Genomic DNA, 13,982 nt, shown 5'->3' on the forward strand with positions numbered 1-13,982 from the left:
TCTATCTATCTATCTATCTATCTTTTTATCTATTTATCTATTTCTTGTCTTTCTAGTGATTTCAATATGTAATCTAATTTATAAGTCAGGATTTTTTTTCAACGATGGTATAATTGTGTTGTGTGTTTGATAAATATTTTGAACAAATTAATAAGTATGCATGGAATTGTCGTAGGTTGAAAGGGTGTGTATTCATTCTCATGTTTGACTCCGCTAATGGCGTTCTGGTCTTTGAGTCTTTACTGGGCTGAACATATTATCCTAAAATATGCACTGATATTGAGATGAACTAAAAGTGCACCGTGCCCTGTCAAGATCATGTATGCAAGTAAAAAGAAAAAAAAACAACGAAAAAAAACAAAACAAAGCACACACACACACACACACACACACACACACAAAACAAAAAAACAAAAAATAAAACCCAAAACAAAACACAAACAACCAAAAAGAAATTAATAAAAAATAAAATAGAAACAAAAACCCAACAAATACCCAAAACCAAAAACAAAACAGATTAAAAAAAAAAACAACAACAATACAAGCAAGCAAACTAACAAACAAACATAAACCCCATCAAATTTACATCAAAACACATATTAGTGACAAATGAAATTGGACATCATTCAAAGTTGCATTAACACTTAGCGGCCTTCTCTCTAGATTTTCTTCATGCACTTATTCTTAAAACACAATTCGCAACTTGATTGTTAAAAAGTATTTATTTATGTAGCTATTTATTTATTTCATTTATCAATTTATTAATATTTATCTATAATAGATAAAGAAATATGAAATAGAGCGATTAATTTATTTACTTAGTTGCATATATCTGTTACATTCCTGTTCGCTTGCAATCTCATTGCATGTGTACTCCCAGATATAAAGGTAATACCGTAAGAACTTTATCTCACTAAATGTTTAATCATTATACGTGATGAGGGTGTTTCCAAAAAAATGCCATTTCACGATACAATCTGCCATTAAATTTAGAGCCGGGCTTGTTTATGTTTTGTTTGTTTGTTTATCTGTTTGTTTGTAAAGTTTCATTTCTTTATTTTATTATTTTTAGCTCGGTTTTCTTTTTTTTTTCATCTGAGAAGCCAAACATTTCAACATGACAAGACGTCATTGTGGAGCGATTAACGTTGGAGAGACAGCCATATACATAACCATATGCATTTCATAATCGCCGCATCCTTGACACAAACCACAAGTGCGGGTAGAGTGGCTGTTTTTTAGAGTGCCAGCCACCACCAAATTTTCTGGCCCCATTTTTGGACGATTGTCACGGGAATAATAATGATAATATGTCCCTCTTTAACGGGATCGTCTGTCCTGAGCTGTCTGAGGATTTTCGGGGACATGGCGCCAGGGGAAATAATACAAGTGCTTCGCTTTCCTAGTTATCTCCTCTTGTTCCTCATGTTTGGTCTTGGGATTAGGAACTCCGCGATATACTCCTCCGCGGTAAATGTCGTAAAGCCGAGATCGTTTTAATTTCTGGCGCTAGAAACCAAAAAAAATAACGCTAATTTGAATACCATATATGAATATTGAAATAAGAGGGATAAACTCGTTTCATTTAAAAAGAGAAGCGAAAAAAAAAAAAAAACAATTGAGAAAAACTGCAATTTACTGGGATTTGATACCCTCCTACATCTGTCAACTATCAACGGTAACTTATCTGATGATGTTATATATCGAAAGATAATATTAGTACCAGCAGTCGGCAATTTCCTGAATGAAGTAAATGTAGATTATATAAATGAATAGGCGTTTTATATTTATTTTTACAAGATATATATATATATATATATATATATATATATATATAAATTAATTAAAAACGAAAACCATTTCATAATTATACTTGAAATATTATATATAATATATATATATACTCGATATATATATATATATTATATATATATATATATATTATACGTTTATGTATTATATATATATATATTCATATATATGATTGTATATATATATATTATATATATATAAACGTATATATATATATATATATATATATATATATATATATATATATATAATGTCAAACAAAATATAAATCGCCTATTCACCCAGATTTCTTCTAAGCTGTTGCGCTTTTATATTAAGTCTTAAGTAAATTAATCTTAATGGCGTTAGGTTTTTCGAGTGGAAATGGGTAGTATTCTAACATAGAAACCTGTCTCAGCGAGGTGGAACTCTTCCCGACATGTTTGCGGACCGCCCCTGACAAAAAATTAGATGTTATTCTCCCTACAAATCTATTTAATATTAAATTGCATGTGGAGTCGATGGTCGAATGTTTTCATGTCTTAAAACCTATATGGTCACTCTAATAACAGGCTGCTGCCCAGAATCCAGGCCCACATTTTACTTTTAGAATGATCTCTCTTTATTGTTATGATGACGACGACGGTGTCGACGTCAAAGAAAAAGAAGAAGAGGAAACATACCACTGTTTCTTGTTTTTAATAATAGTAATAATAATAATAATAATAATAATAATAATAATAATAATAATAATAATATAATATTAATAATAATAATAATAATATATAAAATAATAATAATAATAATAATAATAATAATAATAATAATAATAATAATAATAATAATAATAAATGATAATAATAATAATAATAACAATAATAATAATATTAATAATAATAATAATAATAATAATAATAATAATAATGATGATGATGATGATAATAATAATAATAATAATAATAATAATAATAATAATAATAATAATAATAATAACAATAATAATATTAATAATAATAATAATAATAATAATAATAATAATAAATAATAAAAATAATAATAATAATAATAATAATAATAATAAATAATAATAATAATAATAATAATAATAATAATAATAATAATAATAATAATAATAAATAATAATAATAATAATAATAATAATAAAAATAAATAATAATAATAATAATAATAATGATAAATTATTATAATATTATTATTATTATTATTATTATTATTATCATTATTGTTATTATTATTTTGGTTACTATTATTATCATTATCATTAATGTTATTATTACTATTACCATTATCATCAGCATGTTATCACCACCGTCATCATAATTAGTATCATCACAGGGCGACGATCAGTTCTCTGAATAGGACATTACCCTCACTCATCTTTTTCATAAGATATTATTTCTTTTGAACGACGAGACCTAAAAAGACGCAATTTACCCCGGTTTCTGTAGCTTTCAACGAAAAGTAACAATTGCTTTCTGGCGTTTAGTTTGGACGCCAGTCTACTGCATTGTATCTCCTTCCAATTTTACTAGCCCAGCTTAAATAATCAACCTAACTCTTAGGCTTACGTGTATGAAAATAATATCTCTATTCCACTTGGAACCGCTACTGGTCCAGTTTACGTCCTTAGGCGCGAGCTCTATCTACTGAACACAGACTACTAATTTAGTATCTCATCATAAACCTGGCCTTTTTTTCTATTTTCCGTTCACAAATCAAGGTTAATCGAACTCAATCAAAGTCATTAAAATAGAGATTAAATCGCACAGCGTCCCTGGTTGCATAAAAGATAAAATGGCGGCGTTCGACCTCTCACTAGCCACTTTTGATGACGTATTTCCCCCTACTGCATATCTGATCCTGCGTAATCTGTGCTACTGAACTGTAAAGAGCACATCTTAATTGTTCCCAAGCAAATTTCCATGGTGTTCTCTGTCCGTTGTATCATTTATGTACGACTTTGTTTACACTTTTATTTTCTTTCATTTTCTTTATATTTTTTTTTTGCAGGTTCGTATTCATGTAAAACAATATTCCCAGATATGTTTAAATATTTGATCAAGAGATATACACGCAGCCCCTCGTCTGAGTGTAACTTTTTTTTTCTCCAAACGCATTGAAAAGACGTGTTAAAACAAAAAAAAAAGCCTTAGGCTATTTATGGCCCTAAACAAAAGAGAGATAGAACAAAATAATAATTTGATCATAAGTGATCATTTATAGTTCATTTTCCATTATTCAGAATAAATCCCATTATAACAAGGAAAGTTTCGAGCTCAAGAGCTTTTTGAGACAACAAAGCTAACATTAAACGTGCATGTGTAGCATCGACGGTCACCTTACAGCAAGCACCGAGTCTAGCCGAAAGAGTCAATCGACTATGAGAGTGGCTGGATGAAAAAGATCGTAAAATACGGTTGAAACATTTCATCCTTGGGTAAGACATTTTATTTACAGCATTATTAAGCCAATCGATGAAGTGGGTATGAATACCTGACTACACAGACTGTGGTGGACATTCTTAAAATGATAATACAGAAAGACGCACGCTTAACAGGGAATTTGTACTGTATAAAATACAAAGTTAGTTCAACGGGGGAATAAATTGGACTTGGAAATAGCTAAGAATTTTGAAATTTCAAGCAATAAGTAAGGAATAAGCTTGATTAACTTGGTAGGTTCTTTTGAACATAGATTTGTGTCCATGCATTTGCCAAGACTCTGAGGACAGAATCAGATCTTCGTTTTCACCACGTCGTTCGTCGATCTCTGGAACGTACTCGTTATCTCTCTATTGCATTGTAACATCTATACTTTCACCCCCAAATCTAAAAGCTACACTACCACAACAACAACCAACACCACAACCAAAACCATAACCACCACCACAACCAACACCATAACCACAACCACCACCACCACTACTACAACCACCATTACCACCATCACGACCACCTTTATCACAACTACTACCATCGCCACCACCACAACTATCACCACCACCAACACCATCACCACAACCACTAAACCAACTACCTCTTTTATAACCACCACCACCACCACCAACACCACCACAACCACCACCAGAACCATCACCACCACCACCAACACCATCACCACTACCAACACCATCACCACAACCACTATACCAACTACACCCCTTAAACCACTACCTCTTTTATAACCACCACCACCAACACCAGCAGCAACACCACCACGACCACCACCACAACCATCATCACCACCACCAACACCATCACCACAACCACTAAACCAACTACACCCCTAAAGCCACGACCTCTTTTATAACCACAATAACCGCAACCACCACAACAACCACCACCACAACCATTACCACCACCACCACGAACTCCTTTATAACCACAACAACCACCACCACCACCACGACAATCATCCAAAATCCCGCAATCACCACCCACATCAGCAGACCTCCAAAGAGTATCGATATTGCAAGGACTGGGTACTTATTTAGTTCAATTCCTTTCATTCACCCATGATCAAAGGACCTCTGGAATTCTGTGATCAGAGCCTTCAATATCGGTTACGAGTAAACATGTCATGAAAAACAAAACAAACGTAGACTTGACACTCGTATTGAATCAAATTCAACACTTTATTTTAAAAACTGTTTGATTTGGGTGGCATGTGATGTTTGATGTGATTTGCCCGATTTATTGGTGGTTGGAAAAAAATAATAATGATGATGATGATGATGATGATGATGGAAACAATAATAATAATATTAATAATAATAATAATAATAATGATAATAATAATAATAATAATATTAATAATAATTAATAATTATAATAATAGCAATATTAATAATAATAATAATAATAATAATAATAATAATAATAATAATAATAATAATAATAATAATAATAATAATAATGATAATAATAATAATTATTACCTAAAGGATGAAAATTCTTGGCATTTTGAACAGATTGAAAGAGCCTTGAGACAGACAAACACGAAGGAATAACTGACGCCAACCTAATTTTCATCTAACGCAAAGAACAAAAACATTATTTTTAAAAGACCCAAAAATTTGTCGTATTCTATTCTGATGTACATGTTTTAGAAAATTTGGCCAGAAAACTCGTCCTTCAGTTATTATTATTCGACTAACTTGATCCTTGGCATTGTCAAAACCTCTAACACTTGGGACTTTAGGTTTGAGTTCTTGATTAGTCGGTTATAGATAGTATGCGCTTGTCTAAGAAGATCACAACATTGCCATCCGGAAGTATAACGGACCAACACACAAAACTGTGTGTATCCATGAACGTTTATAGTCGGGTTAAAACAGTTCAGTGAGCATTACTCATAAACGCGGATGGCAAAAAACAATAACAATGACCTGAGTGACGTCATCTTCGAACTATCAATACTTTTAAACGATCAATACTTTAGAACGAGTTTTCTGTCCAAAGTTTTTAAATCATGTTTTGTTTATGTTTTTAAGACTATGGACAGAAAATGTTATTGACTTATATTTGATGATAATTTCCAGACACAGATGGGTAGCCTGTCAAGCTGAATTTTTGGAGCTTGAATTAAAGATTTTACAAAAGTGTCGGGGAAATAGATGAAAACAAACTTACTTTTAACTTTAGAGAGTAATGGCACAACATAGATGCAAAGTTCGACTTCGCGAAGTCCCAGGTTTGAAAGTTTTAACCAAGATTATAGTCATTTTAATCGATCGATCTTTGAAGGACGAGTTTTCTTCTCTTTTTTTTTTCAGATTAAAGCAGTTTTTTACACATTGTGCATTGAATAACAATTGATTGTTGTTATATTTACATGAGAAATTGGGGAGTTGATACCGGTCTCTGGGCGGTAATCAGAAAGGTCTGAGATTTGATCCCCAGTCGAGGTAGACTGGAAATTTTTTGGGATGTTTTATTTTCTTGTAATTTTGTTTTGTTTTGCTTTGTCTGGCGCCGTTTCATGCACACTTGTTCAGATCTTTGTCATATTTACATAAAATAATTGCTCACCAAATATCTTTTTACAACGATTCCCCAATTCACAAACCAAATTTACGAGTGACACTTGCATTGCATAATAACGAAGTGTGTGTTATAAATGGATAAATAGATATGTACACACCGGGCATGTGTGAAAATAAGATTAGAGGATTGGGAAATTGACACATTAACACACTCACAGGAATCGAACATGCGTCATTTCATACTTGAAATTACGTGTGTAACATAAGCTCAAATTCTGTGACCCATCGTCTGTTTAAAAAAAAAGTATTTTGGACAGCTTTGAAGTTGTTATTATATTAATTTTTTACATTACTAATTGACACAATAACTGTAACTGTATCATAGATTATTACTATATTTTTTAACAAAGTAAATGTGACCCGCCGTGTCAAAGCGGTATTATGTCGGGATGCACTCAGTTAGGGAAATTGAATTCATAGCCACAAATATCAAACTTGGGTTTAATTTCTCTACGTCATGCTGGAGTATAAATACTATTTTTTGCTTTGCAAAAACTTATAAGGTCCAATTTCTCATCATTCTATCTCTAAATTCACTTTCTGGGGTCTGAATCATCCCGACATAATACCGTTTTGAGACGGAGGGTCACAAATGAATGGTTTCTTTTTAAATATGCATTATAAAGCTCAGAGTATAAATAAAATAAAATATATTCTCTTTATTCATCCCATAGGGGAAATTTGTCTCTAGGGTCTATTCAAAAGGAAGACTGGAATGACCCAGTCGTCAGCCGCAGTGCAGCGCCGCAAACTGAGCTAGGGGGAGGTGACTAGCTCAAGGCTACACAACGTAGCGAGTACTCGAACTCGGGTACCTGTCGGGTACGAAGCAAAGACCGTACCGCTGAACCACGCTGTCCCCCCCCCATTCCCCCCCCCCCTTCCCTCCCACTACTCTTAAGTCATGTCTACAGTGGATTAATAATGTAAAAATAAAGTTTTCAAGTAGAATTTATCTTTGTCAATTTTATTTGTTTTGTTTTCTCTGTTATAATTTAATAGGGTTTTTTTTCTTAATATAATTTATTTTCAGTGGCCTATTTCTTTTTATTCCACTATAAACTGTGTACAAGTTTAATCCATTAACTGTAATGGTTAGAATGAATTGCTTTCAAGTTTTACTTCCATCATTATTTTTTTTTCTGATTTACTAAACAGCAGTATCTGCGAGGCTTGAAACGTAACATTTTATCCAAATTTAACCTCTGTGTAAATCTCCTCGCCATAGCCTTTTATGGCGCTGGATTGCGGCTATTATATGAGTTTTTCCAGTTTATCATTATCATATCATAATCATTAAAGGTTGCATAGGTCAAAAGACCTTTTAATACCTTGTTGCTTTTGCTAATATAAATAGATAATAGTTAAAAACATACAAAAGAAAATATCAATTTGATGCATGGATATTATAAATGTGTTTGTACACAAAATCGTATAAACAAACAAACAGCAATGTGAAATTGAATGTAAGCTTCAATTTAATTACGAAAAATATATAAAATGGATGTTTCGGGTTTCCCCTTTATCAACAAAACAGGATGATTGAACACTACAGATGAATGAGATAATGTGGCGTTGTTAAGATGTTAAGTTTATTCATCTTAACAACGCCACTACCGCATTATCTCATTCATCTTTAGTTTTCATCCATCCGGTTTTGTTGATAAAGGGGAAACCCGAAACGTCCATTTTATCTGTTTTAGTAATTAAATTGAAGCTTACATTCAATTTCACATTTTTATTTATTTCTTCGAGCTTTGAGCATCCTCGAGGTCGACTGATTTTTTGGGATGGTTTTTTTCGTGTATTTTGTGCGGCTATGTGGTCTAGTGGTATGACACCAGCTTCCGGATTGGAAGATCTGGCTTCGCATGGTTGAGTTCTTGGAGAAGGCTCTTTACTCACATTATCCCACCGTACTCAGGTGTAAAATGAGTACCTGGCCGTTAAGAGCGTTGTCTCTGTCCGAAAAAAAATTGTAATATCTCGTTATACTTGTTTCGTGTTGCTATTGGTCAGGGACCCTTTGTTAAGCGCTTTGAGCACGATTAGTGGATATTGCGCTATATAAAAGTTCAAGTTTTATACTTGTTCAGTTCTTTATCTTACACCGGTGCCTGATACTTAATTTCTTAATTTGATATTAACAAGTTTTACTAATCACCAAAATTGCTGTTTAAAAACATTAACAAAGAGCTGAGGGATGTGAGTGAATTTCGTTACTCTTACAAGCAATTAAATAGCAAAGTACTTTTTTTTCTCTCCCCATCCAACATAACCAGTTACTCAATCAATGTTGGGCGAACAGAATAGTCAGAAAATATCGACTACACTCATCAGGATCGATACTGGTTCCTTTACTTGTAAATCGAGGTGCTCTACCGCAAGGGCTAACCGGACCCCACTTTTTACAAAGTGAATATCTATTTATTTATCTATCAATTTTCTTCGAAACAAATTCCCAGACTACTCATAATTATAAGGCGATGTTTACCAAAATTTATGTATAGATAAAAAAAAAAGATCCTTTGAATTGTTTCAGACGCTTATAATAGGGTATACAATTTCTCCGCGGATGTAAATTTTCTCTATATCATACATTCTTTGTGTAAATTTTTTTTTACCATTCATTTGCGTGGTTGTCATTCTCAATAGCCTCAGACCTACTCACAATTTGTCCACGTTTATTACATGCCAACTTCATTCAGGTCGCTTTTATTGATTTTTTTCCCTATCATTTTATTGAATTGAAAATTATTGCTATTATCGCTTTAGTTCGTTATAAAATGTTTACCCAACAATTTCAATACGGGGGACCACACAACGAGTCCTGAGGGTTGGATTCAATACCTCCATTTATGTTTTATAATTTGGCAAGTTCATCCAGTACTGGTGCTTGCACGATACAACGCTAAGACAAATATAAGAACAAAATAGAACATAAAAACTACAAAATAGACGGGTTTCAGAGCGTAATGTTTCATTCCAATCAATGTGCAAAACTTCGTTCCCGCCAGTTGTCATGGCGGGAGGTACTGAAGCCCCTCCCACTTGACACAGATCGATAACGAGGCAGACCCGGAGAAATTGGATACGCTGATTGGTTGGTGACACAAATGTGGGATAATCTCGAATAATATCCTTTGCTTCTGTCCCTGGGAAGGGGGGGGGGGGGGGAAGCGATTCTTGTTCGATCTATTGGTTAAGATTTCGGTTTGTATTGGACGCCGATATCCGAGAGAGGTACGTTGTGCGGCTATAACTATGGTGGTCTTGTGGTATTACGTCTCGCTGTCGGATCGGAAGGTCCTGGGTTCGAGCCTCACTCGCTCGACGCATAATTGAGTCCTTGGAAAAGGCTCTTTACTCACATTCTCTCACCGTACTAAGGTGTAAAATGAGTACCTGGCCATAAACAACGTTGTCTCTCTTCGAAAAAATTGTAATAGTATCGCCTTAAAGGTATAATGTCCCGTCCTAAATGTTATTTGTTGCTGTTGGCCAAGGACCAATTGTAAAGCGATTTGATACTCTTAGTGGATATTGCGCTATATAAAAGCTTATTTAAAATTATCTTTTTACGTTGTCTAGTCTTGTAAACAGAGTCAAGCGATGAGTATTATCATCGAGGATGACAGTGACAGGGTCGTGTAACAACGATCACAATTACTTGGAACCTTGGTAGCGCATTCATGGGGTAAGAAACTTTACATACATTGCCTCACTTGATTGAAGTTTGAATGGGTACCTAACTATGGTCAGTGACGCATATTATGTGAGAACAGTAGTCCTAAAATGAACTAAATTAAGAACTGGGTTCCAGTTCCATTATTTGAAAACGGGAATTAAATGAAGCGTTTTTATGCATTCGTTTGAGTTTGAGCCTGGCGATGCAATGGGATTTTATAAAGGGGGCACAATATTCTTCTTTCTTTTAAAATTGTAGATCAATTCACAGATTTACTTCCAAAATTTGGAATCAAACTTCTAGTGTAACAAATGATTATTTTAAAAAACAACGCTTGAGAATCTATATAGGGCAATGTTTACTAAACGTGCTCAAAGCGCTTTACAATAGGCCCCGAGCCAACAGCAGCTTAATATTATATGTTGGACGAGACATGAGGCCTGTTAGGCGTTAATGTATTCTTTTTTTTTTGGACAGTGACAACACTGATAAGAGCCAGGTAATATTTTACACTTGGCTACGGTAAGATAATGTGAGTATAAGAGCCTTTTCCAAGTAGCCAATAATGCGCCGAGCAAGGCTCGAACCCAGGACCTTCCGATCCGAAAACGAGTATCATACCACAAGACCACACATTATAAGGCCTTACACCACAAGGACGAAGCTGGACCTATTTTAAGTCATGATCTGAATTTATAATGTTTTACCCGAAAATGCGAGTCTCATTGAAGAAATTTATGGTCTTTCTTTTGGTATATATGTGCGTTTGGAAGGCGGAATTTCGACAACAGCCAGATTTTTACAGATATGATTTAAAAAAACTGTTGAAGGAATACGCTTCAACAGTCGTAACGTCACTTCCCTCGTAATGAAGCATGGTAACTTAGTAATTGGCTCTAAACTATCGGAACAATGGCGGACGCCCTTATGAAATATTTCTCCGACGAGCATAAAAGCGTATCCAGAGGGGAAAAAACAACATTTTAAATGTGATTATGTTTTGACTTTTATACATTCTGATCACAAGACATGAAAAGTTCTAGCCAGCATGAAGAATAAAAAGTACCGATTTTCCTTGTTTAGAATCACGATGGCCTCCGTTGCTGGGCGACGTGACATCAGACTATTGAATCCAGTTAGTTGCTTTCTGACCTTTAGGTTGGACGCCAGTCTACTGCATTGTATCTCCTTCACATTTTACTAACCCAGCTTAAATAATCAACCTAACTCTTAGGCTTACGTGTATGAAAATAATATCCTCCGTTGTTGGGCGATGTGACAGCAGACTGTTGAATCCAATTGACACAGATGATTAGAGAGAGGCAGCCAAGGCGTCCCGATCGGATGATTAGAAAGCTAAAGGCTTTTAAGTCAGAAGGTCATAATAGAAAACAACTCGCTCTTGTCAATAAAGGCATATATTTTAACTCAACGTTTTAAAAAAGAGTTTAATACTCAGTGTGAAGGAATTTGTTCATCCTTCCATAATACCGGTTGTGCGGCTCTGTGGTCTTGTGGTAAGACGCTCGCTTTCGGATAGGAATGTCCTGGGTTCGAGCCTCGCTCGATGGATAGTTGAGTCCTTGGAAAAGGCTCTTTACTCACATTCTCTCACCGTACTCAGGTGTGAAATGAGTACCAAACCGTTATAAGTGTTGTCTCAGTCCTAACAATTGTAATGTCGCCTAACAGGCGTCATGTCATGTTCTGCATGTTAAGTGTTGCTGTTAGTCTGGGGCCCCTTGTAAAGCGCTTTGAGCACGTTTAGTGGATATTGCACTATACAAAATCTCAATTATATTTGTTGTTGTTGTTGTCGTTGTTGTTGTTGTTGTATTTTTGTTTAAACGATTGGTCAGATTCATAATACGATATTAGAAAAAATAAACACACACATACACACACACACATACACACACACACACATATATATATATATATATATAATGTAAATTTTCACTCACATTTTTTGCCGAGACGACTCGTTTCTGTGTGTAAAGAACTTTAGTTTGGAGTTTTCTACGGACATGACAAAATGGATTATGCCGACTGAAGAAGTGTGAGAAACACACAGAAACGAGTCGTCTCGGCAAAAAATGTGAGTGAAAATTTACATTATATATTAGCTCTAACCACCATTATCGAGCACTTTCGTACCTACAAGTACCCACTAATACTCATAATATATATATATATATTATATATATATATATATATATATATATATATATATATATATATATATATATATAAGTATGACCTTTGGGGGTACCGTGGATCAGCGGTACGGTCTTTGCTTCGTACCTGAAAAGTACAGTTCTATCACCCGCCGCTGCGCTGTGTGGCCTTGAGCAAGTCACTAGCTCAATTTGCGGCGCTGCACTGCGGTTGATTCCTGGGTTAATCCAGTCTCCCCTTGGAATAGACCCGAGAGAGAAATTTCCCATTTGGGATGAACAAAGGAATTTTATTCTAAAATTAAAAAAAAATTATATATCGTAATATCCACCAAACGTACTCGAAGCACTTTACAAAGGGTCCCAAACTTACAGCAACACTTAACATGTAGGACGTATCATGACGCCTGCAAGGCGATATTACAACTTTTTTTCAACAGAGTCAACGTTATTAACGGTCAGGTACTCCTTTTACACCCGAATGCAGTGAAATAATTTTCTCGTTTTACATGTTACGTGTTGCTGTTGACCAGGGACCCCCTGTAAAGCGCTTTGAGCACGTTCAGTGGATATTTCGCTATATAAAAGCTCAAGTTTATTTCGGTTTAAAGAAATAGTCGAAGATATATCCATCTACTTTTATCCTCATTCCTAATTGAAGTACAAAGTTGTCGAAGATTGGTTGGGGATATCAAATCAAAGTAAGTGTGCTCCAGAAATAGGAAATTGTTCCGATCTCATTTGAGATCAAAAGACCTCGAAGAACATAAAAATGCCATGATCTTACCTCCTCTGCATCTGGTTTTGTTTCTTTATTTCAAGACCCTCCACTTACTTTTGTCGTGACCCCTTGTTTTACTAACCCCATGTATTCTCATGGTTCTTCGGTACTCTCCTGGTGAGTTTCCAATATCACGAAGTCTTTTAAGGGACAAGTGAGCAGATTATTTTTTTTCCATTCTTTTTTTCCTGTCCTTTCCCCCCCCCCCCCCCTCCTCTTCGCCCCTCCCCCCTCCCCCAATCCCCCTTCCTTCTTCTGTTAGTTACCGAAGAGATGCTGTGAGGGGCGATAAAGGACCCTCAGTGTGAAGAGCACAATTGGCACTGAGGACTCCGATGGTGTATGGAACAATGGTCGGTAAATGAGATGGCGGGGAAGGCGGTGCTCCGTTCAAACGGATCTATAGACATTTCCATCGTTAAAACTACGCCCTTTATGCCACTTTACTATTTTTTTTTTTTAGTCACACGTTCTCCTCGT

This window comes from Berghia stephanieae, chromosome 1 (assembly GCF_034508935.2).
Source record: "Berghia stephanieae isolate SIO BIC M18660-M18661 chromosome 1, UCSD_Bste_1.3, whole genome shotgun sequence".
Classification (NCBI taxonomy): domain Eukaryota; kingdom Metazoa; phylum Mollusca; class Gastropoda; order Nudibranchia; family Aeolidiidae; genus Berghia; species Berghia stephanieae.